The 27,866-nt window shown below is 40.0% G+C and overlaps 1 long non-coding RNA gene across 1 annotated transcript in view; it reads right to left on the reverse strand.

Moving 5' to 3' along the window:
• Nucleotides 1-27,866, reverse strand: part of LOC116668034 — a 119,524-nt gene that overhangs the window by 72,310 nt on the left and 19,348 nt on the right. Inside the window, exon 2 of the long non-coding RNA XR_004325080.1 lies at nucleotides 7,693-7,794. This is a non-coding gene — a long non-coding RNA (uncharacterized LOC116668034). The remainder of the gene's footprint in view (nucleotides 1-7,692; nucleotides 7,795-27,866) is intronic.

Below are 27,866 nucleotides of genomic sequence, written 5' to 3' on the forward strand. Positions count from 1 at the left end.
CGCTATAGCTGTCCAGGACGCCATCCGCACAAGCACAGAAGGAAGCCCTGACTACATGGCCTTCCAGTTTCTCTTCCAGCTCTAATTCTTTCCGAGTTTGATAAGGACCAAAAGAAGAATAGGGGAGGCAGGGGTCATCTTATACAACTAGTGACATTACCAGTAAAGGGAAGCTATCTTTAGTCTTGCCCTGATTCTGTCTGATTTATCATCTCCTGATTTCCACAAATAACAAGTATAACAAATTATAACAATTATAGTGATGCAATATATAATGCTTCTTGAGTACGCACTACCACCATACTTTATAAATTCTAAAACACAGTCTTTCATATTCCAGTATTTCTGAAATAGCAATTTGACTTATAATTGATGATGTATCACAGTTTAGTTGTCAGCATCTGTCCTTCTTTGCGGTGCATAAAGTAATGGTGAGTCTAACAGTGCTGGCCTCTGAGAACGTGTGAGAATGTACAAGATACAGTCCCAAGCTCTTTACTCGGGCTATCTAATACAGTAATACTGTGAGAGCAGCTACGATTACTTTCCCGTGTTACTGACAGGGAACCTGTGATAATGAGGCTTCGTGAGCAACCCCAGTCACACCTACCACGTGGAGGATGCAGTGAAACTGATGTCGATGGGGTGCTTCTTGGGCTTTCCTGGGGTGTTGTTTGGCCTCCTCCCCGTTTCCTACATCCCTGAAGAACCTCTCAGGGAGGGACAGTCGTGTCTCTGTCAGACACCCCCGTGGTACATTTCCCAGACGTCCTTTCCAGGTGGGTGTCCCAGTGCCTGGTAGTCTCCCGGACAGCCCACCACTCCTGCTACTTCGCTCCCTTGTGGGCTCCTTCACAGGGAGCCACGTGAGATGCTAAGGTTGTCCTTTGCATTCCTTAGGACTGAGCAACCATTTTTCTATTCTCAGTTAGATAAACCTTATAATCTTTCCTTGGCTTCCGAGCTCATTTTGCTCCTGTAAACACCCTACATTCAGGAAAGCCCATAGAAGAAAAGATAGCATAAGATAGCATCCTCTGTACCAATTAAACCTCCCACCCTCCAGGTACACACATCAAGCCCACCCAAAACTTTCTCACCAAGTTCCTAAGACAACATCCAAATAAGGCTAAAGAATCTTTAGCCTAATATGTCTATTCAGCCAGCGAGCAAAATGCCAGTCTCCACATCTTACAGCTACTCCAGTCCCTGCAAGTAACAACTTGGAGCAATTTCTCACTCCCGCCCCTGCGCCTAGCTTTCAGATAAAAGAGCACTTCCTCTGCAGAAATACTGTTATTTTTCATACAGCAGAAAACACTATGCTTCCCTTAGATGGAGCTGGAGAGAGAAGGGGTCTGATTATCTTTAAAAAGTGAGGAACGAAGAACTTTGTCCTCAACTCAGACCCTATTCAATCCTTCTGGCAATAAACATAATCAACATTCTGTTCCATTATTTTCTCCCTGAATCTAAAGTACCTTGGGGCAGCCAGCCGCCCCTTTTAGAGAACTCACTGTATGGAGTGTGGCTGACTGGCAGCCTCCTGTGGGCACACCTTTGAAATTGATGTGATATTCACTCCAAGGCCACACTTTCTCCAAGCTGCTTCCAGCCAACAGGAGAAGTGTTAGACCCACACCATTAATGTCCCAAAGGGACATCTCAAAGGCACCTTTGTCTTGGCAACTCCCCATCAGCCTAGGCAAATCCTTCTCAAGAACTGTGCTATAGGCAGAGATCTTCCCACCCCAAACCCCAGTCTTTTCACCCCTTTCACAGGTGTCAGCCCTGAGTTATGGTCTGACAGTTCCTCCTGCCTCCTTCGGCTCCTTCTCCCTTTGTCTTTCACAAGCCTTTCCTCCAGTACTTCTCTTGCACATCGGGTATCTAATTCTGAGAGAATGTACCCCAACTGCCCGGCAGAGTAGAAAGTATTCAATCAGCTGCAGATTACACAGGTCTTTTGTTTTTTTTTCTAAAAAATAGAATTACCCCTGAGAAGAATAAGATGTACTTCTATTTTAGAATTTGCCATTGACAACCACGACCTTCTTGAAACTCCTCCCTCAGCTTCTGAGACTACATAGACCTATGGAAAGTCATGAGGGATATTCATTCCTTTGTTTTTTTAGATTCCACATACAAGTGAAAACATACTCTATTTGTGTCTCTGTCTGACTTATTTCACTAAGCATAATACCCAAATATAACCAAACAGAAACAGACTCAGAGATACAGAGAACTGGGGGTTACCAGTGGGGAGAGGGGGAGGGGGAGGAGCAAAGTAGGGGAAGGGGATGAAGAGGGCAAACTACTATGTATAAAATAAGTAAGTTACAAGGAAGTAATGTACACCACATAGAATATAGCCAGTATTTTACAGTAACTTTAAATGGAGAAAAATCTATAAAAATATCAAATTACTATATTGTACACCTGGAATCAATATATTTTAAGCCCGCTGTATGTCAATTAAAAAAGAAAAAATCATGAGTAAGATTTCAGGGACTTCACAGACCTTCTGAAGCTTACCAGTTGAGAACCTCTGGTCTGCAGGATAAGGTCAAAGTTCTTAATATGGCTTTCCAACCCCCCACTAAGCAGCCCCAGCTTACCTCTAGCCATACTGAACTGCCTTTGACTTCCGGGGTGTGCTAAGCTCTCTCTCGCCTCCCTGTCTCTGCACCTGCTGCTCCCACACCTGAAATTCCTTCTTGTCTTCCCTTCTGCTCCAACTCACCCCAGCCAAGGGTCAGCTAAACAACTTGACCACATTGAAATCTTCTGCAGATCGCTAGTAGAAGCACCCCTCTTTTTGTCCACTGCCCCCCGAACACAGCTTTGTTATAAATTTCCAATTGCCTCTTTGCATGGCTTCCAAAACTGTGCGCTCTTAGAAGGCAGGAGCCGTGCATTACTTTTCTGCGGTTCCCAGGACCTAGCGCAGTGCCTGCTGCGTGGTAAACACTCGGTGTGAGTTGTGCTGTTGCTGCTGCTGTTACTGGGTTTAGTCAATGAACACCCGACACCGGATGCTGGACACACACAGCTGTGTGACCTTAAGGGATGGATTCTCACAACAACTCTGAGCCTCAGTTTTAATTTCTATAAAGAAGAGATAATAACGACTACTTCCCTGAAAGTTCTGTCACTACAAGCACTAGTAGCAACGTACTGGATACAGTTCTGTCCTTTACTGGCCCATTTCCAGTTCAGTACGAATGATAATATCCTCCTTAAAACTCTCTGGTCTCTTCTCTTTTCCTTTTGTATTTCCTATCTTACTTGACTTTTATCAAGTCACCCAAAAAATCTTGGCCGTGATCTTTGAGTCAGTCCTCCCCCTTATCTACCACTCCCAATCAATTACCTACCACTCCCAATCAATTACCTACCTAGTCCTGTACATCTCGCCTTCTGTTGGGCTGCACCTTGCAAGCCTGCAAGCCTTGTGGTTGCCCAACCTTGACACTGAAGAAAGAGCCCAGAGACACTGACAGAGACATCATAGGCTTATGGGACAGGGGTATCTCACACATCTGAAGCAAGGTCCTGGAGTGACACCCACCATGCGCGTCAGACGGGACACGACAACAGCCTCGCTGCTCCGAGGAGGAGGAGGCTACTATTTATAGGGGGGAACTGACGCCAGGGGGGCTCTTCAGTTACCCGGGACTAATTAAGCCTTATAATTAAGAAGACTGGATAGTCATGTGAGTGAAGCAGGGCCAGGTCAAGCAGGGATGTACAGAGAGCAAGAGAACAGCCACCATGAATGGCCTGATCACACACTTTCTAAACATTTTATTCATTTTCCCATTGACTCTAGCCTAGTTGGGGCCACCATTACCCCCTTGGGTTTTTACAATATCACATAAGCAAATAACTCGTCTCTCTGCTTCTGGCCCTAGCCCCCTCCAATCCATTCTCTGTACCCATGTCATAAATCTGACCATGTCTTTCTGTCCCTGAAAATGCTTCCTGGCTCCCTGCCGCCTAATAACAGCTAACAATTACTGAAAGCTCCTTCGCTGCCTCACAACAAACCTGTTAGGTAGGTACTGCTATTACTCCTGTAATGCAAATGAGGAAGGTAAAGCACAGGAAGGGTAACAACTTTGTAAGTTACCTGCATTTGAAATGATTTCAAGGTTCTCAAAAGAATTCTACGTCTCTATATGATGTTGCCCCTGCTTGACTTGACAAAATTTCAACAAAACTTAAATTTCAACAAAACTTATGTCTCAACAGAACTAAGCTGCTTTCTGCACATTTCTTGCTGTATCCTGCCTCAGAGTCTTTGTGCACACTGTTCCTGTGACTAAAACTCACTTTCCAGGCAAGCCGTCTTCCTTTTCCTAGCCAGCTCCTCTGGTCCCCAAAAGGATTAATTCTTCCTGCTCAGTGTTCTGACATCCCCATTAAATATACTTGCCATTGTATTTACTGTGATAGATCGATAGACAGAGAGCTATATAGACGTATATGTAAATTTATGTACCCCTCTCTCCAAACATAGATTAATAATAGTGACCATACTAACAGTATTAATAATACTATGCTGCTAATAGTGTATCCATCAAATGAATGAATGATACAGCCTATAAGTGTGCATGTGTTACTTCCCAGTGAGGTTATCTTTAACCATTGACATAAAGGAAATTGGAGTGAGCCAAGCAAATAAAATCTCTCCTCTCATTTCTTCTGGAATGCTCTAAGGCCTCGGATATAGCCTGGCTGGAAATGTTTCATGGGACCAAGTGGACCCACCTGCTGAGAGAGCTGGGCTTCATATTTATGGCCTTTGTGAAGCAATGGATAATATGTAACACATCACCTTGCCTTGCTTCCCAAATTCCAGAATATGGAACATGCATCAAATTGAAAAATAGCTTATGGTAGTGCATCGACAGCTGTCAGAGCTCAAGATACAGGTATCAAGAAACGAAGCAGGTGTGGCCCCTTTCCCATCCAAGGACCCACTAATAGAATTGTGCTTCCTGCCCTCCCAGCAGTGTTCTTGGGCCTGGGGAACACGTCCACCAGGGAACTCAATGATGATTCCCCCGAATGGGAAACACTGGGACTGTGACCTGGCTACTTTGCATACGTCCTTTCAGTGGACAAATAGACAAGAAGTTTCAACATGATGAGGGCAGCAGGAAGAATGTATACAGAAGTCAAGAGATTCACAGAAGAGTCTTTTACTATTTCCATGCCAAGTAATAATCACTGATGGGCAATGACAGCAGCCACAACCCAATAGGAGTTAAGCCATGAAGGGCTCACTCCCACCAGGGATGAAGGTCTGTGTTACTCCACCGGGAAACTAACCAGACTAGCTGAAATCCAGGCCACAGGGGGGAAATTCTAGAGTGACAGAGGATGGAGCTGTGTTTCTCAAGACCGATCCCTAGTGAGCACCTACCAGACACCAGAATTTTTGACATCTTTCATCCCATCTCGTGCTGCAAATTGACTAGTGATAGAGGACCATTACTGCACATCTATTCCATAGATAATAAAACTGAAACCAAGAAAGACAGAGTGGGATCTCAGAACAGATATTTACTTACCTTGAATTAGAAAACAATATTGAGTAAATTATTTAACATATCTGAACCTTTTAAATGGTGCAAATTAACAATAAATGTCCTAATTTTCTTAAGGGATTGATACCAAGGTTAGAAAGTAACCTGTTCTGTTAAGTGTCATTTTCCATAGTGATGAGGAAATAAATTCAGGTTCTAAATATAGCTTTGAATAGGAGTATGTAGCCTGAGGTCAAGGTCCTACAGATTGTATAGTACACACAGTTGAATACGACATTGAGTCAACTTTCTGTACAGTTCATAGTACATCTTACTGTAGATCTTGGGCAAAGGTGAGGAAGAAGAGATTTCAGGTCTCCTCATTCTAGTCCATTGTGTTTCCATAACACAGTTCCAATGGCAGCTGATAGGAGTAAATGATGAAGGTGTTTTAAAGGGCTTGAGTACCCTGGCACCTTTCAAAAGAGTCCATGGAAAACCTGGGGTGGGGATCTTTAAGGCCTCCTTCCCCTAGGAGCCCCACCCCTACCTGCAGGTCTACCCTGGCTCCTGGCTGCTCCTGGCTGGCCTCCCTGGGTGGAGCTGGCTTCTCCTTCGCGCAAAGCAGCTGTGGGGGTGGGAGGTGGCAGGAGAAGCGGGAGTCTGTGTAGCAATAAAGCTTGAATTCACACACACGCACACAAGAGCCTAGAGCAAATGAGAGATTCTGTTTGCCAATGTGAACAAGAAGTTGTCCGTGTTAATAAGTAAGCCCCTGGCACTTGATAATCCTCTAAAGTCTTTTATTTCTATATTTTTATTTTATTTCTTTTTTGAAGTGGGGGAGGTAATTAGGTTTATTTATTTACTTTTTTTTTAATGGAGGACCCTGTACATGCTAAGCATGTGCTCTAACACTGAGCTATACCTTCTCCCCTCTTTTATTTCTTTTCATGGCTAGTTTGTAAGGTTAATTGTATGTGCCAGATAAAAGAGAAAGGTGTGTGTGCAGACGATGCTGAGATGTTTTCTTTCACAGCAAAAACATTTGGATGATTAAGAGTAAGGTCAAAGGAGGAAGAAATAATAACATTAACATGAAAACTGTCCATTTAGTAAGTGCAGGGCTCAGGTTAGGAACCTAATACAGAATTCTGTGTAACAGAAGTAGAGGCAACACTGATGAACATCCCCAGACTTTCGCACTTCGAAGCAACCTTTCTTTCCCTAAGACTGTTATAGATGGTTGGTGCGGATTGAAGGAACACGCTCTTAAAGCATGGAGTATGGAATGTAATATTTACAGAGTTGGGTCCTATAATGTCTCATCAAAGGATGGTGTTGAGAGGGGACTGGAATTCGAGAAACCCTGTGTACCCTCTGTAGGTTTCACTGGCCCATGTAGGTGCACAGCTAGAATTCTAAAAACTAAAGCAACTTGAACAAAAGCACAGAAGTTAGGTTTCATAAAGCAGGTTAGGCTCAAGCACAGAGCATGTGAGGGATGCCAGGAAATGTTGCTTTTGATAAAATTGCAAGAGGACTTTGAATGCTTTGCAGGCACTTGTGAACGTCCAGTAGGCTATGAGGAATTACCATTCTTGACAAGTTGAATAGCATGATGTGAAATACACTTTAGAAAAACTGATCCTGCCACAGTATATGGAAAGCTGGAGTGAGAGACAGAAATAAATGAGGCAAGAAGTTAAGAGATGATAACAGTGTGATATAGACTACACCACCATCTAGTCTACAGTGGAGTGTAGACGCATTTATCCTACTCTTAATTCTCAGAGTATATTATGGAAATCTGGGGTTGCTAGATAAGGGACCTCCAAATAAAAAAAGTAGATCTTCTTCCCATTCCCAGAAGATCTCATGGTGAAAGAAAAAGATAAAGAATTCTAAATAACAGCATTTTTGGAAAGAGAAGGTAGGCATCTAGACCTCTGTGACAGAGATTGCTGGATGTCACCTGGTAAAAATGTTCACCTTCTTTCACTGTAAAATAATCTTTTTATTATTTGAGATGGCAATGATCCCAGCTAAAAGACTGCATTTCCTAGCCTTCTTGCAGCTGAGTGTGGTAAAGCTGAAAAGATTTGGGTAATGAAAAGTAAGTAGAGAGCAGGAAAGCTGCTCAAGGAAGCTGACTCACCTGGAAACTGAGCCCTTTCTTCCCATGCTGCTTCCTCCTGCTGCCAGCCTGGAATGCAGATGTGATATTGCTCCAGCAGCCGTCTTGGACAATGAGGTGACTCTGAGAATGAAAGCAGTATGAAGTGGAAAATGGTTGGCCCTGAATATCTTTTGCCTAGGAGACAAACTCCACTCTTGTTTAAATCATTATTGTCTGGCATTTCCTGTTATGCACAGCTGAACCCAAATCTAACTGATACTGCAAATTTGTAAAAAAACAAACCTTGGGAACCTGGAATTTAGATGCAACTCCTTTAAAGTAATTACTAGGGGGCCATCCAGGTTAAAGAATTTCAGAGATATTATCTAGCCTACCCACCCCGACCTTTTACAAGGCTGCAGCTATGAAGTCTACTCCATGCAGCCTCCCTGCAGATGACACTGCTTTCGATTCTGTTTTCTAAAAATCTCAACAGCAGACCCCTTCCTTTCCATCCCTACTACCATCGCCTTAATACAGTTTCTCATCTTTCACTTGATGAACCATTGCCACAACTTCCTAATTTGTTTCCTGTCTTTAGTTTTGCCAACCCCACACCCTACACCATTGCTTACTGCCTTAGTTCCAGTTGCTATAACAAAACACCATAAGAGGAGTAATTACAAACAACATTTATTTTTCACAGTTCTAGAGCCTGGGAAATCCAAGATCAAGATACCAAAAAATTTGGTGTCTGGTGAAGGCCACTTCCTGGTTATAGTTAGCAACTTCTCACTATGTCCTCACATGGTGGAAGAAGCAAAGTTTCTCTCTAGACCCTCTTTCATAAGGCGCTAATCTCATTCACGAGGGCGCCACCCCTATGACCTCAGCACCTCCCAAAGTCCCCACCTTCTAATACCATTTTAAATGAGAGCAATTTTGGATATCTATATATTCATTTATTTACAAATAAAACATGCTAACATATGTAAAACATTTTATGAAAAAATACTGTATTTTCAAAAAATTATCGAGAAGAGCAGCACTCCTTCATATTTCTGAAAATTTTTCTAATGTCTGGCTTAACAGAAGATGTTTCTAGCTTAAAAGATTTTTCATGTCTGTGTCTATATTCCCTCTATTTGGATATGTAGTTTAGGCCAAAGTCTATAAAGAAAATTTGGAGAATTTTGTGGATACTATTCTTTGAATCTAAGCAAACAGTAAGTAGTAGTTTATTAAAGCTTAGCTGCAATGTAGAATCTGGAACCATATTAATGAGCTTTTGACACTCTTTACTTTATAATCTATTGGTCAAACTTGAATGGATCTTTTACCCATGGTCTTTGTAGTATCAATACATGAGTCATTTTAAAAACATTGGCTTACTGGGTGGGTATAGCTCAGCGGTAGTGCATGTGCTTAGTATGCATGAGGTCCTGGGTTCAACCCCCAGCACCTCTATTAAAAATATATATATATTGGTTTAGCCACGTAGATCTTCCAAATGTTAGTATGTTGATGCTAAGCTATCAAGAAGTCGTATTTTTTACTATCACCACAAATTTCATCAGAAAAGTCATTAAGTATTAGGAACTGTCAAGTTCACAGTGGTAGATACAAGTTTTCTAAAACTCTGATTTTTATTTGAAAGTTCAAATTTTATCACTGGCAACAAATACTGTTTGTTTCCCTTGAAGTAAAAGGCCTACTTTATTCATGAATATGTCTTCTAAACACCCAAGTCTGAACATAGGTTTTTTATACATTATTCTTCTAAGTAAAGAGTATTGCTTCTTGAAAAAAGGCAGCTAGTTCAGCTCGCAACTCAAACAATCGTGTAACTTCTTTTTTCCCAAGGCGGGCATTTTACTACAGTATGAAGCCAAATAACTTTACAGCAGAACTAATTTGACACAGAGATATTAAAAAGCATGCAAACAAGGTTAATATTTAATGAAATTAATTGTTACTGTTCATTTCAAGGACACTCTAAATTAAACTGGCCTTTTTAGCTGTGAGTGCAAGGTAGTAAAGAATGCGATGATGATCTTACAGTTTGCTATGGATTGGTGCTAAGGGGCCTGAAATTTTGTTTTGTTACGTTTGTAACATTACATTCCTTTGTAGCATCAGTACAAATGTCAACATAGTTGGGGAGAGAAAAAGGCAAAAAATGTTTTAGGATCATGAAGAAAGTAGTTTTGACCTCATGGACCTTCTAAAAAGGGCTCAACAATTAAAAAAATGTTTAAAAAAAGGGGGGGGTGCTCAAGACCCTAGTGTCCCACATACCATACTTTGAGAACCACTTTTACATCTTCTCTTCCAAAATACACAAAGTAGCAAGCTGACTATGATACTTAAGTTGAGATTTCAGCAGCAGAGATCTTATTTTAAATTTTTCTTTTTTAAATTTTTTTAAGCTTTTTTTGGAATTAGTTTTATTTTTAACCTTAAATATACACATGAAAATATAGGTTAAAATGTTATCTAAATTAAAAAGAAAATTCTATAGAATCAGTAGCCTGATCCTACTTCCCCTCTTCTGAGAGCCGCCTCGTGCAGGTCTTCTGATACAGGGTCTGCGGAAGCTGCGTATTTCTAAGTAACTGGGTCCTACAGACACATCTAAATGGCCTAGAAATAAACCAATGAATTCCTTTCCTGAAAATGCTGGCCTCAAAACTTTGGAATGTGGACAATTCATTAAAGCAGCTTCTTGCCAGCGTCTAAAGCTGTAAGACGTAAAACTTTGGAAGAGTCAGTGACAATGCTTCTTACCAAAGAAACCGCCAGTCTGCAGCAAGAGCAAAGCAGAGGTTAGAAGTGAAGAGACACCTTATTAATGTTCAGATAAACAGATCCCAGTTTTCCTTGGGCCCAGCCATGTCCCTGTTCCTGCTACTGATGTGACACCCCGGTGCCTTGACAATAAAAGCCCCTCTGAGATAAAATCATTTATATAGGTTTCCTATCATTTTCAATTAAAAGCATCTGAAAATGTAATTCTGCACAGGGGGACTCCTCAACTGTGGGGCCCCCCGAGTCATCCTCTAAGCAAAATTGAGAGCCCCACCTTTGAGCCAGCGTTAAACCTGGCACTCACAGCTGGCATAGCCACTGTCTCCTGCCATCTCATCCCACTGTAATGCTGTCGCACCTGGCTGTCCGCTCAGTACACTGCAAGACCCTGGAAAGCAGTGAAAATACAGGACTTTTTTTTTTTTTTTTTGGACTTAAAACTTAGCAAATTAAATATATGAATGGATAAGGGTAGGGGGAGAAGATGGAATGCAGAAGAAGAGGGGGAAAAAAAGACCATTGACATGGATATAAAATCTTGTTCTATTCATTTCTGGCTAAGTTGTTTCAACTTTCTGTGCCTTCATCCACCCACCTAAGAACACTTGGGCCCGAAGGCTGAGGCTGCATTAGACGAGACCCTTGAAATGTTTTCATGAAGTAAAGTTTTCCTAAGTTAAGAAACGCCATCCTTGCTGGTTCAATTAGAAACAGAAATTGTATCTTTCTGATGTTACAAAAACCATGTCTGTAATGGTTCCTTTAGGAACCATTGAGCATAAAGTTTACAAAACTTTCTATTTTGTAAATTGGAGGCATCCAAAGAGACCCCACCCACCTTCTCCCATTTAACTACTTAATTATTCAACAAACTGGAAAATCAATTCCCTCAAACCGTGAAGAAGAACTCACTCCAATATAAATTTTATAACTCTTTGATAAGTCTTTTTATCTCCATTCCCTCATCTGTCATACAGGGAAAATGTCACCTTATGAGTTAAGTGAGAATTTTTTTCTTTGATTGTGTTTATCTTTTTTTAAATTAAAGTATAGTCAGTGACAATGTGTCAATTTCTGATGTACAGCATAATGTCCCAGTCATGCATATATATATATATACACACACATATATTTGTTTTCATATTCTTTGTCATTAAAGATTACTACAAGATAATGAATATAGTTTAGTGTTTTTTGAGCAGTGTGTTCACAGCACCTAGCCTGGGGTAAAACTAAGTCTACTGTCTTAAAACCTTTTTCTTCTCTCCTATAAACACCATGTACATCAGGTTTCCTCTCAGGATGTTTGGACTGAAATAACATTTATCTCTGACCTAAGCTGAGAGGAGTCAGAAGATTGGCCTGAATTCACACTGCTAGTCACCGCTGCCGCCAGAAACTCAGCACAGCTTCCTGATGCCAAAGCCTGCTTTCTCTACACCTGCGGTCTCCCCGACTCAGAGAGCTCAAAGACTTAAGCTCAGATCAAAGACAAGTATTTTATTCCATCTTTGGGTATGTAAGCAAATGAATTTTATAAAGAATAGAAAAAAGTGCCGGAAAATGATGGCGCACATTTTTAAAGACATTAAAATCCAACTAAAAATCATGACGAGTAGATTAGAAAGAGAAGGATGTGGATTTCAGTCACTGCCCTGAAACTGGCTTGCTGAGTGGGGCAAGTCACTTAAGCAAAAAGGACAGTAAGTTCATCATGTGTCAAGTGAGAAAATTTGTTCTTATCTTGCAGAAAGAGAGCAAATTCATTTTCTGAGCCCCTACCCACGGGCTTTACGAGCATGACCCTACCTAATTCTTACAAGTGTCTGCTCGTCTGCTTAGCAGGCAGTATTATACGTTTCTTTCTGACAAAGAATCTGAGATCTAAAAAAGTTAATTTAATTTGCCCAAGATTACAGAATTAATACCTGGGATTCCCACCACCCCTAGTCTGCATGCCTTAAATGATAAAATAAGATGAGAGATGAGAACAGACGTGTCACACAAAAGCTGGCACCTTTGGGGAGAGCAGCAGGATGATCCCTGAACATCAAATCAGGAAATTTGAGTTTGAAGTTCCTACTTCACCACTTACTAACCATTCAGTCTGGACAACCTTGCTTCGCATCTCTGAACCTCTGTTTTCTCACCAGTAAAATGGGGCAGACTAGAATCACATTCCCAGATGCCTGCCTTTCAGAGCAGTGATGAGGCCCCAGCAAGATCACAGTTGTAAGACTGCTTTGTGTTCCACAGAGCCCAACACAAACGTGTGCTATTATTATTACCATTGCTATTACTGTTATTATTACACCATGTTCTTTGGGCAAGACATTTATGTTAAACTGACACAGCACATAATTGGAGTGCTCAAGTTAAATAAATGAAGTCAGCTGTCTGACTCCTTTAAGATAAATGATGTTATTACGACATAATTGTATAACCCCATATAGCTTACAGCAGCAAAAGGATGTGTATTTCGCATGCCCTCCTATAATTACATCCCCATTATAATTTTGCAGTTAGTTGCGATGAGCTCTGGTCATGAAAACATGCCAATTTTGTAAGGGATTGAAGTCTGCCTAATTTTAGCAAATTGAGAGTCACACAAAAGAAAAGAGATAAATACTATGTTGTTATTTTTCATTAGAGAATTGCTATATTAAGAGGCTGCGATCCAGCTGTGTTTGTTTAAATAAAAGTGTGATTTGAATACCTCCTACAGCTAATGTTCCTGCCAATGAATAAAAGATAAAATGCGGCTCCCCTCTTGTTGGATGGGAGTCTCTGCATTCTAGCTGACTTGGAGATTTATTGTTCCACATAAGGAAGTTGAAAGCGTGGAGGGCAGACCACACGCAGGGGCCTTTTGTGTATTGTTTCAAGCCATACCACTAATAGATTTCTTGCACCGAGGCTCCCAGCAATTCAGCTGTGCTCAAATGCTCCACTTAACTGTGAAAAAAATAATAATAAAATAGTAATTATGCCTCAATGGCAAACGCAGCCCAGCTCGATGCCACAAGGAGGAGAGTGAAGAGGAACAAATATCATTCAGAGCAGGAATGTTGTATCTGAGTGTCATTGTGATCCTGGATTTAAGCCTCCTTTATTTCTTCCAAGCAGACTCTCTCACTTACAGCCCGATGCCTTTGTCTCCCCAGTGTCCGCCCCCTACCCCCACCCCATCCCCCCGTAAACTAACAGCCTTCTGCAATTCACTGCTTGGCAAGCTGGCCAACCCACAATGAAAGATAAGAGGTGAGATCCAAGATGTCGTTACAATGTAGTCAATTCCAAAACGTCTAGAATGATGTTCCAGGAGTCTGGCATACCAGGACATAGGCAACAAGAGAGTCTCTGCCCTCAGGTAGGTCACAGTCTAACAACAGATGTAAGATACATACATAGTCCCCATTCTCCAAGCCAGTAGGTGTGACTTTTTTAAAACACCATTATCTGGACACTACTTGCTCTGGACCACTCAGTTCTTGCCCCACTTCACCCTCTAACATAGCCATACCAGACTTCTCCTTCTCTCTCTCCATCCACCCCCACCACACACACAGCATTCTGTATTAAACCCCCAGCCCTCTGCAGGTGTTAACTATCCCCTCTTTCTGACTTCTTCCCTCCTTTACTCATGTAGTAAATGCATCTTTGTAATTTAGTTCAAACTTCAGCTCCCAGAAGTCTTCCCTCCACCATCCCCAAGGATGCTCCAAGAGCGGGATGAACAGATCTCTCTGTGGTGAGAACACCTGTGCTAACTTGCACGTTGGTCCCCAGTGGAGAAGACTGTGCCAGAGAGACGTGCATGATGTGTTCCCCATCTCCATTCTGGGGGAGTGGAGCACACCTCTTCCCCTCCCACCAGTCCTCGCGATCCGCCAGAACTGCAGCCATCATGAGCAACTGTTACTGACAGGAATGCATTTTTCAGATGTGTTGAGCTGGAATAAAAATCAAGAACGATATTTGTATTGAAACACTTGTCTTTCTCTCTGCCAGGCCTTTGAGGAGGGACTGTCTTTTCATCCCTGTGTCCTCAGGATTCATTACAGTGACTAAAATTTTATAGACATATAGTAAATGACAGATGGATGAGTGTATGGAAAGAGAAGCAAATAAACATAATTTAGGAGCAAAGGTGACTGGTGAGACAGGAAAAGTGAAAACAAAATGCAGTTAGAACCAAAACAAGGGACAGTTCATTTGCAGCTGGAAAAAATTAGAGGCAGCTTATAGAGAAGTAACCATTGTGCTAAGACTTGAAAAATCTTGTGATTAGGAACCAGACATTCCAGGTGAAGAGAACAGTAAAAGTGACTATTTAACAAATCTACACTATCCACAGGGTGTAGTTACACTCTCCAAAGGGTGTAGTTACTTTAGAAGTAAAAACTTTGAAACGTTTACACACTCTTCCAATAATAACCAATCTCTGAATATTTTTGGAACAGTCTTCAAGGTCTACCTACATAGGCACTGAAGAAAATCTATTTCAGATGGCTTTGGGTGTTTTTAAACCCAAATCTGGACTACCTAGCTTAATTTCCCACCTCACTGTTCCTTCAAAGGTTGAATTATACACAATCCACATACACAGCATGTGCTCAATATACTGAGTGAAGTCAGTGAGGTAACAAACTCAGAATTGCCACCACTGGGGACAATAAAAGTGTCACATTACTTCATCATCATCGCCAGTTCAGAGTGAAGAAGAATTGCCTGGTGAAAAAGAAAAAAGCACACCGCTTACTGGCTGTTTAACCTTGTGCGTGTTATATAACATAGCTCAGCTTCAATTTCCTCTTTTACAAAATGACGCTAACAATTGTTGCTTTGTAAAGCTATTGTCAGGGTCGAATCTGACGGCTATTAGGTTAAGTCATATAAAATTGCAATTTTGTAGGTGAAAGATCAGCAATTTAATGCGATTCAACTCAATAGAACAGTGATTAGAGTCTCGTAAATGCTTCATTTATGTTAAGGATAAATCTTTATTGTATGGACACGAGAAATGCCAGTTTAAACCTTAGTTTTATCATTTACTAGCAGTAAATGAATAGGTCACTTGTTGTTCTAGCCCCAGTTTCCTCATCTGTAAAATGGGGTTGATGATACTCCCCTTGTCGATATACTCTAAGAATAAAAGAAATGCAAAATATCCGATACAAAGACGCCACTCCACCCATACAAGCCTGTATGACTGCAAAAGGCCAAGATTTTATGAAACGATTCCAGAGAAGTATGATAGGGAGAAAGTTTATTCAAGAGCAGTTTACAGCCAGAGGTATTCTGGCCCCATGTTGGAATATTTTTTAATTGAAATCCTATGACTTTGCACGTAATTCTAAAGAACTGGTGTGTTGGAGTGGACTTATTTAAGGCTAAATAGAGAGCTGAGCAGGTGCTTGCCAGAAGCCACTGAGAGTCTGGTTTATCTTGTCTGAGTGCGTTTAAATAACCAGAATGCCTGAAGTCTAAAAAAAAACCTATTCAAGCAGTAACCATCATGATCAAACCATCATAGTTTTTTTGTTTCGGTTTTGGGTTTTTTTTTTTTTTTTTATGGCACAGGAATCAAAACTAGATGTGACATAGAGGGATCTGATTAACAGAAGTTTCTAACCTAGAAGATCATATAGAATGTAGTCATTCATACTATCAGAATTACTATTATTATCATTATTATCAGGAATAATAACTAAGTTAGGAGAGTATGCAAAAGTGCTGGGCAGACATGGTTTTTATCAAATGCATAATAAAGTACTTATTTGGGTTGAATTTTGGAATAGCTGAGAAGCAGTGTGTAGGGACTGTAAGAAGACGTTGTTCACACAGTGTACACGGGGGAGTGCTTCGTCGATGTTTGGAATGTGTGCTTGGGGACTTCCACCTCACATGCAAAGTTTACAGGGCACATCTTAATGTGGTGCTGAAAATAATCGCCAAATCTCTAAAGGTTTCTTCACTTACAATCTGGATCGGGGATGATGTCAGGTATCCTCAAGGGGATTTCTTGGAATGTGTTCTATTTTAAAAAGGAGGAAAAAAAAGCAAAGGAAGACATTTTGAGCTACACTGTGAGGCATTCAAATGGGGAGAGGGAAGAAAGAGGCTCCTCGCAAAACCAGGACCTGAAAAATGAAATCTGAAGAAACATTTGGGGCTGAAGAGGACACCTCAGGGCCCTTCATAGGGTGTTGGGTATCCAGAGTTTTTGCCAATGAAGCTCTCTAGTAGGGTCTGGGGTGGGAAAGGGTGCTTCATGTGTGGACTCTGGGATTTTGAGGTGCCGGAGCTGGCTGAGCCTGGAGGAGACTGAACTCTATCTGGCCCTAACGTCCTCTCAGGACACCATGAAGCCGCAGCCTGGTCCTGGGGAGACTGCTGCCCTGGACAGACTAACCAGATCCAGGCTGTTGTGTGACAGCTGCAGTATAGTGGGGAAATGATGGGTTTTCTCCTATCAGAAGTCTGAAACCAATTCAGCATGAGATTTTAGTCTTTTGAGAAAGAGCTTGAATGAGAACCAGGAGAACTTGAATATGAATGTATTTTTTCAAGATCCCTGACATATGCCAAAAGAAAAGTTAAGTGACACATAGGATAGAATAATGTTTCCTAAACTGTTCCCAGAACACAGATCTGAGATGTTACATACACACACACACAGAGTATTCTGTGGTCAGATAAATCTGGAACATGCTGCATGCTGTGTTTACATCCGTCCTGATTAATAACAACATTAGTAAATCAAATGCTCTGAGAAAGCCTGTAATAAAAAATAGTATATTTAATTTTGTTTAGTCCCTTTGGGTGTTGTTTTATTTTGTTTTCTTTTTAATTTTTCTTATTGAAGTATAGTTGATTAACAACGTTGTGTTAGTTTCATTTGTATAGCAAAGTGATTCAGTTATATAGATACATACATATTCTTCTTTCAGATTCTTTTCCATTATAGGCTATTAGAAGATATTGAATAGAGTTCCCTGTGCTATCTAATAGGTTTGTTGTTTATTTACTTTATATATAGTGGTTTGTATCTGTTAATCCTATATTTCTAATTTATCCCCCTTCCTTCCCCTTTGGTAACCATAAGATTGTTTTCTATGTCTGTGAGTCTGTTTCTGTTCTGCATATAAGTTAACTTCTATCATTTTTTTAGATTCCACATATAAGCGATACCATATGATATTTGTCTTTCTCTGTCTCATTTTCTTCACCTTGTATGATCACCTCTAGGTCTTTTTAAAACACAACACCTACGAGCACCTCTCAAAACATCAGCCTTCTTACGAATTCGGTTTGGGAAGTAGAGAGGCTGCAAGCATGATTGTGTCAAACATCTGTGGTTTCTGTGCATGTCTTCCAGGGACTGCCTAATCCCTCCCTCTGCAAGGATGACTCCCATGAGGCACCTATTCCAAAGGATGCAGGTCAGCATTCAGGTACATCCTCTTGAAAGCCCTCTCTAACTTTTCCACTAGTACAAGTTAGGAAGCTGCAGCCCCTGGGTATAGCACACGTGACAGTGCACTGAAATCATCTGTAGCTGGAGCCTCTTGTCCCTGCCAAGTGTGAGTTCCTTGAGGTCAGACTTGCCACCGAGACACTTGTACCCCAGCAACTACCCAAATACCCAGAGACCCTGAGTTAACATCCTTCACGTGATTGTTAAGGTTTGCTAAGCTAAACATTTCTTAGATGTTTGGACAAACCTTCTGTGCTTGGTCTGATAGTCAAAGCACTTCCAGGCCTTCCTCTGCAAAGGCAGATTCCTTATCCCTGGTTTGATTGTCTGCACAGAATTGGAGTCTTGAAGAAAAGTGTAAGTAGAAACTTAGCTTCCGGCCTGCCAAATAAAAGGCTCCTATCTGTGATCTGACAGCCAACAACAAAAAGCTTTATTCCAAAAGGCTTGATCTCTACAGCATGTTCAGAATGTATCCAGTCCACTTCAATCCCACCACCACTATCCTGGTTCCAGGGTTGGAGATCTCCCATCAGTGACATTACCACGGTGTCTACACTGCATTCCTACCTCCCATTCACCTTACACAAGGTCCATCATTTTCTCTATTAACAATAGGTACCACTTCTACAGAAAACCATGCAATGCATTTTCACATACGTAATATTATTTTGTATTATCTAGACCACAGTTTTTTCCTGCTTCCCCCAAAATATTTCACAGAACCTCATAAACCTATCTAGTCATTCAAGACCATCCAAAACCTGGCCTATATTTTATATTGATTGCAAAACTGAGATTGATAGTTTGGGCATTTATATTTTATAAATACACTTTGTTTAAGGATTCAAATGATAAATTTTTATCTTAATTCAGTTCTGAATATATTTACTTCTATGCGTAACAATCAATGCATGCTTTAATTTTTTACTAAGGTGCAAAACAAACTCCAAATACATTACACAGGTATTATATCTGTTCAGTTCGAGTAGCCAGAAGTATCCATTTCTTCTAATTCACTCAAACACACTCTGTTCTGAATTACCCTTAAATATCTTCCTTGACTGTATTTTTAACAGTCAACCTTATATACAGTTTCTATGCATAAAAATACATCCATTTAAAAGCTCCCTCATGCTTATTTGTGGTCAATCTCACTGAACCGTTATCCCAGGAAACCTCTAATCTGTTTTCTGCTATTACAGACTAATTTGAATTTTCTAGAATTTTGCATAATGAAATTACACAGTCTATACTTTTTTGTGTCAGCTTCTTTCACTCAGAATAATGTGATAATTTTTAAGATTCATCTGTGTCATGTGTTTAAATGTATTTTAGCCTTTTAAATTGCTGAGTAGTGTTCCGCGTGTGGTTATGTCATAAAATTGCCTATCCAGTCCCCCACTGATGAGCATTTAGGCTGTTTCCAGCTTAGTTACCAATACAGCTTCTTTTAACATTTCCATATGTGGAGACATATGTTTTTATGTTTCTTTCTTTTTTTTTTTTTTTTTGGAAATGCTGAGTTCATATGGTTAGTGTATAAAAAATTTTTATAAGAAACTACCAAACTGTTTTCCAAAGTGGTTGTACCATTTTACATTTTCACCAGCAACCTATGAGATATTCAGTCCTTCCTAACCCTTTCCAGCACTAAATCTTGCAGACTTTTTCATTCTAGCCATTCTAATGGAGGTGCAGTGGTATCTCACTTTGGTTTTAAATTGCATCTTCCTGATGACTAATGATGTTGAGAATCTTTCCATATGGCTATTGGCCATTTATATATCTTCCTTGATGAAGTGATGGGGTATATGTTTAAATCTTTTCCCTATTTTTAGTTGGACTGTCTGTCATCCTATTATTAAGCTGTAGTTTATTATATATTCTGCATACCAGTCCTTTACCAGATATATGTATTATTACTATTTTTCCCAATTTGTGGCTTGCTTTTTCACTTTCTTAACACTGCCTTCAAAGAGCAGTGCTTTTTAAAAGTTTTATGAAGCCTGATTCATCCTTTTTTTTCTCTAATGGTTTTAAATTTGGGAGGGTCTTCGTTAAGAAATCTTTTCCTACCTCAGATTTGCAAAGATTTTCTCTTACTCTTAAAAGTTTAAGCTACTACATTTAGGTCAACGATCTACTTCAAGTTAATTTTTGTGTATGCTATGAGTTAAAAGCCAAAATTTTTTCTACCTGGGTTTCTAGTTCCTCCAGCACAACTTGCAAAAATGACTACCATTTCTCCAATGGATTGCTTCAAAATTTTTGTTAAAAATTAATTAGCATATTGGGTGGGTCTATTTCTGGACTCCCTCTTCTATTTCACTGATATATTTGCTCTCCTTACACCAATACCACATCGTCTAGATCACAATAGCTTTATAGGCAGTTTTGAAATTAGGAGTTTAAGTTCTCCAATTTTGTTCATTTTCAAAATCTTTTTGCCTAGTTTAGATCCCTTTGCAATTTCATATCAATGTTAGATTCATATTACCAATTTCGAGATTTTAAAACCCTGCTTATATTTTGTTGGTATGGAACTGAATCTCTAGATCATTTTTAGGAGAACTGACATTTTTTCAAAGCTCTAGAGACTGTGTTCCATTGTCTGCTCATTGTGCTTCTGATGGTAAATATACTATCATCTCTAAATTTGCTTCTCTGTATACATCTTTTTTTTACCTGGTTCTTTAAAAATGTTTCTATCACTGATTTTTAACAATGTAATTAGATATTCCTTGGCGGAGTATTCGTCACGTTTTTTGCACTTGAGGTCCATTAATCTTCCTAATTCCGTGGGTTTATATAATAGTCATCAAGTTGGGGCAGTTTGGGTGATTATTTCTTCAAGTAGTTCCTCTGTTCCTACAAGTATGAGCAAATTTCTTTGTTGAAGAATAAAGAAGTATCTTCTGCAGATCTCTGGAGTCCACTCTGAACGCTGCTCTCTTCTCCCCGGTGGTCTGACCTGCACACCTGCAATGGTCCCCTCAGACTCTTAGCTCTAGCTTCTCCACTCACGGTATCCAGTGGGCTCCATGTGGATTCCCACTCCCCGTGCCATGACCCGGAAACTTCCGCAAGGCAGCAAGACGGGAGGATCATAGGGCCCACTTCATTTTTCCCCGTCTTTCTTGAAAATCATTGAGATGCTTGTTTGTCTGTTTAAGGGGGTCGGCGCTTGCTTCTTCGTTGTTTCAGATGAGAAAGTAAATCTAGTCCTGTTACTCCATCTTGGGGTACAGTGGAGGTCTCCCTCTGCTCATTTTTAAAAAAATTTCTTCTTTATAGCTCCATTTGGATATTTCAAGTTCTTTAGGCTTTCATTCTGTATTTTCTAATCTGCTCTTTCATTCCATATGGTAATTTTTTTTCATTTCAAACACTACATTATTCAACTCACAGTTTCACTTTGTTCTTTCTTAAACCTAACATCTATTTCTTTATGGTATTTATGGTTCCCTTTAAGTCCTTGACCATATTTTTAATATTTAATCATTTAATAATAAGAGCTATATTAAGGTTTTTGTCATTTCTGGTTCTATTTCTACTGAATAATTTTTATTTTGATTATGAGTCACAATTTGCTGTTTCATTATGTGTCTAGGATATTCTTGTTGGATTCTGGAATATTAAATGCTTGGATTTTGATGTTCTTTTTAATAGGCTTGAAATTTGTTTGGGTCAGCAGTAAAGCTACTGAAGGTCACTTGAATCGTTTCAAGGCTTGTGTTTAATCACTGTTAGGGTGAATATAGTTCCCACTATTACTATTATACTGTTGTCCTTCTGAGATCTGTCCTGATTGCTCTGTGTTTTCAACAAGGTCCTTCTACTCTGGCCAGATATTATTAAAACATCTCCCAGGCCAGTGTGAACTCTCGGATTGTTTGGATTACATTTCTTTTTGCCCAGCCTTGTGGAGTATCACTTTATACTTGAGCAGACTGAAATTTAGCCAAGGACTCGAGGGTATTCCTCTGCATATTTCTGGAGATGTTCTATCCATGAGATCTCTCTCCTTTTCACTAGCAAACTCATGCTACTTCTACCTTCTCAAAGGCTTAGCCCTGCATCCTCAACTCAGTGAGAAAGTCCTGCTCTGGGTGGGGTCCCGCTCCCCTGCACTGCAGTCCAGAAAGTTCCTCCAGATGGAAGCCAGGACAGTTATAGAACTCACCTTATTTTTACCCCTTCTCTAAGAGATCACTGTCCTGCAGTGCTTGGTTCAATATGTGAAAATAATTTTATATATACTGTCTAATTATTTTCATTGGAAGGGTAAACCTAGTCTCAGTTACTCAATCATGGCTGGTAGCGGAAGTCCTCTGGATTTTTCTCCCAGCACTTAAAGATGTCATACCATTATCTGCCAGTGTGCATAGTTTCTGAAGTCTGCTGTAATTCTTATTTTTCTTCCATATGTAATGTGACTGTGTATCTCTGGCCAACTATAAGATTTTCTCATTTTCCTTTGTTTTCAGCAGTTTGAACATGATAAACCAAGGTGAATTCCTTTGGGCTGGATGATTATTTCCTTTTGGTTATTCTGCTTGGTTAACAGTGGGGGTGGGTCTGCCAGAGACTTTATTTTTCAATGCTTACTACATTTTCAGGTTTGATTTTCTCCTCACACCGTACCTCGGAGGGTCTGGCTCTTGCACGGTACTTGTAACTCACTGCTTTTAAGTCTAGTGGTGTGGGGTGTGGGTCATTCTCTTCCATTCTGATTAACCCTCATATTTAGACAGACATTGTGTTTCTGGGCATGGCCTTCTCAGTAATTCTGAGCCCAGCACATATTCCTGTTCCTCCTCCCTCTGGGTTTTAATCAATATGCTACCAAAAATCTTTCTGATAAAAAAACTAGCACTATTACTTTCTAGCTGTGTGACCTTCGGCAAATACATTATTTCTCTGGACTTCAGGGGTTTTTTTTATTATATAAAATGGAGATAATAAAACTAAGGAGATTAGAAATTTTTCCAGAGAAGACATGCAGATGGCTAACAGGTACATGAAGAGGTGCTCAGTATTACTAACTGTCAGGAAATGCAAATCAAAATTATATGTGTTAGAATGACTATTATCAAACAAACAAACAAAAAGGAAATTTCAAGAGTTCGTGAGGATATAGAGAAAAGGGAACCCTTGTGCCATTTTATTAACCCTTTACATTTATTTAACCCTTACATTCTATTGTTGGTAGAATGTAAATTGGTGCAGCCACTATGGAAAATAGTATGCATGGTCCTCAAAAATTAAAAATAGAGCTACCATATGATCCAGCAATTTGTCTTCTGAGTATTTATCCAAAGGAAACAAAAATACTAACTCAAAAAGATATATACACTCTGGTGTTTACTGCAGCATTATTCACAGTAGCCAAGACATTGAAGCAACTTAAGTGTCCATTGATGGATGAATGGATAAAGAAAATGTGAGATACATATAATTCAGCCATATAAAAGAAGAAAATCCTGCCATTTGTGACAACACGTATGGACCTTGAGGGCATTACGTTAAGTAAAATAAATCAAACAGAGAAAGACAAATACCATATGATCTCACTTATATGTGGAATCTAAACAAAACAGAACAAAAAAAAAAAAAAAGGAAAAAAAAGAGCTTATAGATACAGATAACAGAGGATAGATTGGTGGTTACCAGAGGCAGGGGGTGGAGGATGGGCAAAATGGGTGACGGTGGTCAAAAAGTACAAATCTTCAGCTTCCAGTTATAAAATAAATAAGTCATGGAGCTTTAAAGTGCCAGCATAGTGACTGTAGTTAGTAATACTATGTTATATATTTGAAAGTTGCTTAGAGAGCAAATCTTAAAAATTTTCATGACAAGAAAAGCATTTGTAACTACATGTGGTAATGGGTAGTGAAGCTTACTGTGGTGATCATTCCACAACATACAGAGATGTTAAATCAACGTTGTACACCTGGTAACTAACATAATGTTATATGTCAGTTCTATCTGAGTAAAAAAATAGAAAAAAAGAAATGAAGCTAAAAAAAAAACCTGAAGACATTAAACGATACAAGAACCTTATGTTTATAATGTAGTAGGTGTTTGATGTATATTTTTGATTAACTTACTAATAATGGCATAAGAGTGGATGGATGCAGCTTTTATTAGCACACCTGACAGTTATCGTTTCTACTCCAAAATCAGCTTCTAAAAAAAAATCCCATTTTCTCAATCGCTATCCAAAGGGGAAGATGAAAAATTAGACATTCACCATTAAGATTTAAGAATGTATTAGAACATAAAGGGTTAGAAACAACAAGCTGTCAGGTAATTGGTGAGGGGAATGGGGCTGAGGGGAGCCCTCTGAGCATGAGGTAACTCCCTGATCTGTAAATAGTGTTCCAGGAAGTAGAGTAACTAGACAATACAGTGAGATGACACGTTGGACTAAGAACACCCTCAGATGTCAGACCGTGCTGGGTTTACATCCCAGATCTTGTATTTAAGATGTGGCAATTTGGGCAAATTAATTTCTTTAAACCTCAATGTCTTTATCTGCAACAGGGCAACAATTGTGCCTCCCTTACAAATCTGTTATAAGGATGAATAAGGATAAATGAGATGATATTTGTGAAAGGTCCTGAGATACAAGGAGTTCACTATATGTTTGTTTGTAAAACACACATACTTACAAAAAAGAATGTTATCTAGCAGGAAACAACAACAGGAGCCAAAGGCAACACAAGCCAAAACTCAGAAATCTAAGAGAGAGAGATGCCAAACCAGAAGCTCAGATGCCAAGATTAGGAAGCAGGTGGCACCACGCCCGTCTGCCAGAACAGAATTCGCTAAACTTGAGTTAACAAAGACGATGTGCCTGAAGGGGGTGGAGAGAGGAGGCTGCAAGGAATTCCAGTCTAGGAGCTGTCCTCTAAGGAGCCTCCAACACTTGTTTAGGATTCCATGCTTTCGCTAAAACAGTTTTCTCCACCAGCTCCCGTTTCGAGCCTGGTAGACAGCATGTAGGGTTTCTTTCCCGGGTCTCAGCAAACCCTCTTTCGACACCTCAGCTTCGTGCCTTTGGGCAAATGCTTGTCATGGACATGTGCTACTCTTTTTAGTTACTTATTATTTTAACTCTTTCCACACGTTTGGGCTATTTTCTACCTTACTGATCTTGGTTAGAGCATAGTATAATTTTCAGCATAGGAGCTGAAGAAGTTGGATGCTTGCCTTTATATAGCCTCCTGGAGCACTGGAATCTGCCAATCAGCAGCATTCACCATGAGCTTTGAGTTAGAAGCTCGAAGCCTGAAGACTCAGGGCTGTAGAGAATCTCCTCCTTTAGAGATTATCATTGAAAATTAACAGTCCAGCTCTAATGCTGGTCTCCAGTGTCGTCTCTCCACTAGCTCTGTGCCAGGAGTAGCACCATTTTCCTTCATGAAACAATTTTCTAGAGTTGATTTTGGGTAGTATTGTTGGGGGTAGCCGCTGAACCTCATTTTCCAATCAACCCATCAATTCTTTTCATAAACTCCTTTCTCCTAAATCAAACAAAGTTTTTTTATCCTGCAAATTAGTACTGAGGCTAATACATGGCCCTTTAGCATCCATTACCTCATCTGTAAAATGGGTAACTATAGCAGTTTCTGCCAGTAGGACACTGTACTGATTCATCAAAGGAGGCATATAAAATGCTTAACTGAGTCCCTGAAGTGCATATTTCCTTAATAAATGTTAGCCATTATTATTTAGTGTTTTATTTTTTACAGGGGAATTTTGCCAACACTATAACATTGAAAGCTCACAACAATATGGGAAGAAGATATTACTTTTACTAATTTGGAAACACAGGTCCACTGCCGTTAAGCATCCAAAATGAACAAAACTAGATGTCCTGAGAAAATCACTAGGCAAAACTTTAAAATAAAATAAAATTTAAAAGGTGGTATATGAAACAGCAGGAATGGATGGGTTCAGTGCAAGAGATAGTGAGTGAGAAGAGGGCTCTGAGGTTTCAGGAAATCTAATGTTTAAAGGTCCAGTAGTGATGAGATGTGTGTAAGCAATACTAAAAAGAAAAGAATAAGAGGTTAAAAAAAAAAAAAGTTTGGTCAAAAAGCCAAAAGAAAACCATAGTTCATAAAAAGAGCCAATATTTTTTTTCCTGCTTCAAATTCTTGTCCATCTTCCTACTGAAAGAAGAGGAAACAGGCAGGCCTGGAGACACAGAGAGGATGGAAAGAGCATTTGGTAAAGGAGGGAAATAGGGCTTTGCCGATGCAGGAATGACCAGAGGCACCTCGTTTGGGGGTCCTGAGTACGGCTTCGCAGTTCAATACAGAGTGTCTGGCAGGGCGTAGCAGGGTCAGGTGGGGCTGGACCTGGTGTACAAGAAGGGGTCCAACCTCGTGAGAAGGGCACAGCTATAGGAATCTCCAGGCAGGTAGTGATCCCTGAAGTCAAGGGAAAGACTTACTCAGAATCCTGGTTACCAGACCCTTCAGAATATGATAATATCTGCTTTTTTTTTTTTTTTTGGTATTAGGGACTGCATCCAAATTAAAAAAAAAAAAAAATGAAGCCTAAAGAGAGATGTTAGATCACTAGTGAAGCAGGCTGAGTTAAGTCAGGGATCACATACAGTATAGAACTGGAGCTAAAAAAAAAAAAAAAAAAAAAAAATCAAACAACGACAAAGCAGCTATAGGTACAGGGCCAAGGCATACAGACAGGAGAGGTGCGAGCCAGGGCCTCTGTGAGCACTCATTGCTGAGGGTCAGTCCCCTCCTGAGATGATGAAGGAAACAGAGGCGCAAGGAGAATGAGGCTCCTGATGTGCGGGAAGGGACTGGGTTCATAAGCCTGCAGGGAGGGGAGCTGTTTCAGGGACCCCCGCTAAGGGTCTGGAAGAGGGAAGGGAGAAAGGGAAGAGGGGGAAGAAGGAAGAAAGAGGAAGACAGTTAGATAAAGAAGGCAACTATGGAGAGTCAGAGAACTGGACGATTGCGGGGGGAGGCGGCACAGAGAAAAGAAAACAGAAAGAGGAAGAAAAGAGGAAGGTAGAAGCGTGAGAGAGCACGACAGACAATGAGGGAGAGAAGATCGATATGTTGAAGCAGGAAGACATGACTGAATTATGAGCAGAAGATGTTTGAAATGTAGGTAAAATATGACTTAATTATCTGAGACCCTCCAGAACACAGGCGGAAAAAAAAAATCACATCAGGTTGTAACTGCCATAGTACCAAAGAGTTACGTTTCTGCATTTATAAACAGATATCTTTTGGCACGTGAAACAAAAAGGCCTCCACAAGACATGCGATTCTGGGCTTCAATCCATTCACTCTGTGAATTAATTGACTTTGTTTGAACTCTACTGTTTTCAGTTGGAGAATTCACTGTGAACATGTTGTATGTCTCTCAGATAGCAAGTAGCAAACGCACTGCAGCCAGATTCTGAAACGGAGCCAGAAACTGTTCATTAATCAGACAGAGGTTTCTCCATGATTAGGAAAGACAACCAAGAGATAGATAAATAAAGTCAACAGCCAAACTCTTTAAAATTGCCTTCCACATTCTTTCTCTCACTTGGGGAGCAGAAGCTCCACTGGAAACCGAGTAATTGTACTCACTAGGGGGAAGGAGGTGGTATACGACACCTGCTTTCAAAATAACATTTGTTCCTAAAACTTCATTTATAATCAGTTTTCCGTATCTTACTCATAAGCATCATTTGCCAGCAAGATTCACAGATGTAGTCGTTTTCTTCTCTTACAACATAAAAAGTATTACATTTTAATCTTTTACTGCATATAAAAAGTATGCTTGAGCTGACAAGCCCAGGGTATATGTTCTCATTAATTTCTAAACTTATTACATTTTAAAAGGTTAAATCACAGTGTTCTAGCCACAATTCATGGGAGCTTTCAAAAGA

Source organism: Camelus ferus, chromosome 13, assembly GCF_009834535.1.
Source record: "Camelus ferus isolate YT-003-E chromosome 13, BCGSAC_Cfer_1.0, whole genome shotgun sequence".
In the NCBI taxonomy this organism is placed as follows: domain Eukaryota; kingdom Metazoa; phylum Chordata; class Mammalia; order Artiodactyla; family Camelidae; genus Camelus; species Camelus ferus.